The sequence below is a fragment of the Hyaena hyaena genome, unplaced genomic scaffold (genome assembly GCF_003009895.1).
Source record: "Hyaena hyaena isolate Hyena2069 unplaced genomic scaffold, ASM300989v1 scaffold_1517, whole genome shotgun sequence".
Lineage (NCBI taxonomy): Eukaryota > Metazoa > Chordata > Mammalia > Carnivora > Hyaenidae > Hyaena > Hyaena hyaena.
This window is the reverse complement of record NW_024082150.1, coordinates 296,858-302,560: the sequence shown is the minus strand read 5'-3', so window position 1 is coordinate 302,560 and position 5,703 is coordinate 296,858. Positions and strand designations below refer to the sequence as shown.

General features: G+C 40.2%; 1 non-coding gene across 1 annotated transcript; it reads right to left on the bottom strand.

The window, feature by feature from the left end:
* Window positions 1-1,710: 1,710 nt before the first annotated feature.
* On the bottom strand, window positions 1,711-1,813 carry LOC120225809. Its single transcript, XR_005526894.1, has one exon. It is a non-coding gene; the product is annotated as a U6 spliceosomal RNA (small nuclear RNA).
* Between the last annotated feature and the right edge of the window lie 3,890 nt (window positions 1,814-5,703).

Below are 5,703 nucleotides of genomic sequence, written 5' to 3'. Positions count from 1 at the left end.
TCGAATAAATTCCTTTGTTCCTTATTTTCCCCTAGTATGTTGGTCGCAGTTGTATTAGAGCACTTACCAGACTGTGTTTTGGTTTACTTGGGTAAATGCCTGTCTCCCTCAGTGGACGGTGAGTCCCTGGAGTGCAGGTACGTCCTTCCTTTTTTCTCTCCATATTCATCATAGGATCTACCCTAGGGCCTTATAACTGGTATGTTCTGAATAAATATTTACTGGATTGAAATTTATTGAATTAGGAAACATTAGCATATAACAATAAATCAATAATACTTTCATTTACTGACATCTGTAATCTGGTCTGATCTCAGTGAAATTCCAAGTAAATCATTTGTCTTTGGGCTCTCTGAGACCCCTGCTCTCTTGTTATGGCCAGCCAGCACCCGGAACTTTTATTTTGCCCCTTGAATAAAATACCCTTTGAGAGTAGCTTCAAATCCCTGTTACAAATCCGGTTACATCACTAATTTACCTGGGTGAGTTTTAAATTAAAAAAATATCGGGGCACCTGGTTGGCTCAGTTGGTTGAGCATCCGACTTTGGCTCAGGTCATGATCTCACGGTTCGTGGGTTCGAGCCCCGCATCGGGCTCTGTGCTGACAGCTAGCTCAGAACCTGGAACCTGTTTCGGATACTGTGTCTCCCTCTCTCTCTGACCCTCCCTTGCTCATGCTGTCTCTCTGTCTCAGAAATAAATAAAACATTAAAAAAATAAATTAATTAAAAAATATCTGTTTTCTGGGTTCCACCTCAGAACCACTGAGTTGAAATCTCTGGGGGTCAGCCTTAGGAATTTGCGTGTTGGGCTTGGTGACACTCTTGGGTCTAGATTATTCCCTTATACTGACCCTCCTGTCTGAATTTATTTACTCTTAAGTCTCTGGCTTTTGGGACCCTGGTTTCAGCTAGCTGGCATTTTGAAAAGTGGTTTGATTTATTTTCAAACTTCTCCTTACTAAGTTATTAATGTCTTATTTCCCTCAAGGGCATTTTCTTTTTAATAGGGCTATCTTGAAAACAATGTGGAAAACATTGCCTCTAAGAAATGACATTGTTTAGACTTTTTAGTTGGAAAAAGAGTTGATCCCTTTAAAGAATAGTAATTTTGAAATTGCTGTGGGAAGCAGGTAAGGATTATAGAAAATTCAGAATTTTGTTACATTATATCTCTGTTAATTGCTTGTGTATCAAAATTGGGATAGGGTTGGATGATATAACTAGAAAGCAGTATCTCTCCATCATGCTACAGGGAACACTGGAAAGACAGGGAAAAATCACAGCCCCAGTGGGCTTTGATACCTTTTTCTTTTTTTTCTTTTTTTTTTAACATGTCTTTCTTTTATTGAAAGAAATTAATGGAAAACTTTTTTTTCTTAAATAGTTTATTGTCAAATTGGTTTCCATATAACACCCAGTGCTCATCCCCACAAGTGCCCTCCTCCATGCCCATCACACCCCTTCCCCTCTCCCTCACCCCCATCAGCCCTCAGTTTGTTCTCAGCATTCAAGAGTCTCTCATGGTTTGCCTCCCTCTCCCCAACTATTTTTCCCCTTCTCCTCCCCCAAGGACCTCCGTTAAGTTCCTCCTAATCCACCTATACGTGCATACATATGGTATCTATCCTTCTCTGCCTGACTTATTTTGCTCAGCATAACACCCTCAAGTTCCATCCACGTTACTACAAATGGCCAGATTTCATTCTTAAAAATACGGAACGCTTCACGAATTTGTGTGTCATCCTTGCGCAGGGGCGATGTTAATCTTCTCTGTATTGTTCCAATTTTAGTATATTTGCTGCCAAAGCGAGCACTGATACCCTTTTTCTACCAGGGGATGAAGTTTGCAAATGGTTGTAAAGAGGTCACAGTCAGAATTTTGGGAAAAAAATTAAAAAATATTCTAAAAGGGAGAAGATAACTCACATGTTTCCTAAGAGGATACAAAGAAAACCAGTAAGGAAGCAGTTTATTTCCAGTTAAAAATCAAAGAGTATCGCATGGTGCCATAGTACCTATTTCTTTTAAAACTTAATTTAATCTATTACAATATTTCTTTTTAAAAAATCTGTTAGTATATTTCTTGGCTTATTTTTTTTTAAAAAGAACATGTTATTTTTTTTTTCATTTAATTTTATTTTATTTATTTATTTATTTTTTTTACAAATAGTTTATTGTCAAATTAGTTTCTACATAACACTCAGTGCTCATCTCCAAAGTGCCCTCCTTCATGCCCATCCCCCCCTCCCCCCCACATCCATCAGTCCTCAGTTTTTGTCAGCATTCAAGAGTCTCTCATGGTTTGCCTCTCTCCCTTTCCCCCACCATTTCCGCCCTTCTTCTCCCCCTTGTTCCTCCGTCAAGTTCCTCCTAATCCTCCTATACGTGCAAACATATGGTATTTGTCCTTCTCTGCCTGACTTATTTCGCTCAGCATAACACCCTCAAGGTCCATCCATGTTGCTACACATGGCCAGATTTCATTGTTTCTCATTGCCAAGAACATGTTATTTTTAAAAAATGTTTATTTTGAGAGAGAGAGCACGCATGCATGGGGGAGGCGCAGAGGGGGGAGAGAGAGAGAAAGAGAGATAGAGAGAGAATCCTAAGCATGCTCCATGCTATCAGTGCAGGACCCAACACAGGGCTCGATCCCATGAAGCATGAGATCATGACCTGAGCTGAAATCAGGAGCCGGATGCTTAATTGACTGAGTGACCCAGGCACCCTTCACTATTTTTATATGAAGTTCCATTTTCATATCTGAAAATAAGTACTAGATAGTTGGAGTCTCGGCTAATCATGCTTAAGGCCAAAGTATGAATAGAAAACTTATAGGACTCTAATCCAGTTCTCTCCAAATTTATTTGATCACCTGTGTCAATAAATATGTGGGTGCCAAATAAGTATTTATTTACAAAGTACTACATATAAAACTGATGTATTACAAACATGATAAAATAAAAAGAAATAGAAATTAAAATAGATTATATGTAGACATTTAAATATTTTCTTCCCAAATCCCAATAGATAGATGGTTTCCAGTATTTGTGGGGTACCTACAAACTACTTTTGATACCACTACTCTTTCCTTTTTGTTCTCAAACTTGGGTTGAGCCTTAGAACCACTTTGGGATATTCAAAAGATGGTTGGATTCTTGTGCCGTAGGCCTTCGCCCAGGTCTATTGCTTTAGGATCTCCATGGCTAGAACGTGGGAGCCTCTCTTTTGAAAATGCTATCCCAGGCAATTCTAATGCCCAGTCATACTTGGGAAATAATGATCTCACACCAAAGGTCACCTAGTGGCATTTGTTCTCTAGGGCCATGATTCTCAAACCTGACTACATACTGGAAATACCCAGGCAACTTTAAAAATGCTGATTCCTGGGTCCCACCGTAGTTGGTCCGAGGTATGGCGTTGGCATTGGGATTTTTTTTTAATATTTTTATTTATTTCTAGGAGAGAGAGAGAGAGAGACAGCGTGAGCAGGGGTGGGTCAGAGAGAGAGGGAGACACAGACTCTGAAACAGGCTCCAGGCTCTGAGCCGGCAGTCAGCACAGAGCCCGACGCGGGGCCTGAACCCACGAACTGCGAGATCATGACCTAAGTGAAAGTCGGACGCCCAACCGACTAAGCCACCCAGGCGCCCCGGCATTGGGATTTTAAAGCTCCCCCAGTGGATCTAATGTGCAGCCACGGTTGAGAGCCACTGCTGTGGTTGAGAGGATAAAACAGGCCCTGAGAAGCTGTATTAGGATATTTTGGTTACAATTTATACAAACTCAAGCTCCCTGAAGCAAAAAGGAATGTATTGGTTTACCCAAAATGTCCGGGGGTTGTCTGATTTCAGACATGTCTGGATTTAGGGCCTTAAGCAATGCAGTCAGGGATATCACTCTCTTTACACCTCTTGACTCTCTTTTCCTGTATATGGCTACATTCTTGGGTAAGCTTTCTCCATATGGCTTGAAATATGGCCACAGCAGCTTTGGATTTTATAATCCTTATAGTTTGTAGTCTTGGAGAAAGAAAAAAAACAAAACAGAACTATTCACTGTTATAGTTTACATATCAGCTCTTAGAGGAGACTCTCATTCTAGCTTGTTTCAGATACCTATGCCTGAACTAATCGCAGTGGCTAGATGGATGAAGTGGGGGTGAGTCACCTGCCAGTTCACCTGGTCTGGAGAGTCAGGCTTATGAGATGATGGTCTCACTTAAACCTCATGGAATGAATTTCCCATAGGAAGGGATGCTTGGTTACAAGAAGAATGGGGGAAGGAATATTATGCTAGCCAGATGATACCACAATCCACTACAGAAGTAGACTTTGAAATTTTAATCTTGTTTTGATGGTACTAATGGTAGTGGTTGGAATATTCATAGAATCACAATGAACTAAGACAAAAGGAAGATCTAAGGGTGAAGACCCTCTATAAGGTTAGTCTTGCCTGAAATCAAGTTATAGATTCTGTATGCTAAGAAACTATTTCCCTTTCCAGTGAAGTGTTAACTGAATCCTACTTTATGAAGTGGCTAATTTTTCTTCTCTCCTGTGCATATTAACCACTCAGATCTTAGAAAGAACTGGATGTTTTCTGGTCAGAGACTGTGTTTGATGCAAATGTTAAGCCTCATGAGCGAGTCACCCACCTGCTTAACTAATTCAGTTGAAGAGAAATCCCTTTGTAGGTTGTTGGTTTACAGATTGATAAGGCATTGCTCTTGCTACAGTGCTCAAAGTAGTGAAACTTGCAGAGCTATTAGCATTTCGATGTTGTCAGAATTGGAACTGTGTTAGAGCCCAGCTCAGGGTCCCTCTCTGAGACCATGCAATATATTCATAGTTGAAGCCCTGGCCCTGAAAATCTGATTATCAATTGGGAAGACCACTTTTAGAGTTCACTTCCTCTGTAATTGGTTAACACTCTTCTTTCTCCATGGAATCAAGTAATAGAAAAATAAATGCAGAGTAAATAGAATTTCATGCTTGTGCAAGCCACTGGCAAAATCATCCTTGGGTCATGCAGGAAGAGATGTTCTGTGCAGAGGAAAATTGTCTGGAAGGGAAACATTTTATATCAATCTCTTTTCTCTTATTTACCCTATTTGAAGTTCTAGTTTTAAAATGCTGAATCTTTGCAGAGACATATATTGAGAAGGAGGACACTTTGTACCTGTCCTGGAGATCAGATGAGCAATTGTAACATTATCAAATGAGTGGTTTATTCATGCAGATTTTGAATACTAGAAAACTCCTTCAAGGTTACTTACATAAAAAGAAGAGTACATTAAAACCAGACTATTCTCTAGAGTGTCTACTAATTTTACCTGTTGGGTAGAATAGCAGAGTAGACAAAGTTTGCCTTAGAAGGCAAATTACCTCAACTCTGTTGGGTCTGTGTAGTGTATGTGTGCACACACGCATGGGGGCATGGAGGTACTCTTTCTCACCCCCTCCCCCCACCTTATGCTTACTGTCTCATCCTGTTACTCTTCCTGCTGTGTTTTTTGTTACTTTTCCATTGCTCCTCTAACAAATCATCACAGACTTAGTGGCTTAAACAATACAAATTTATTATCTTACAGTTCTGGAGGTCCCAAGTCCCAAATGGGTCTCTCTTGGTTAAAAATCAAGGCGTCAGCAGGGCCGAATTCCTTCCTTGGTGGCTCTAGAGGAGACTGTTTCCTTTCCT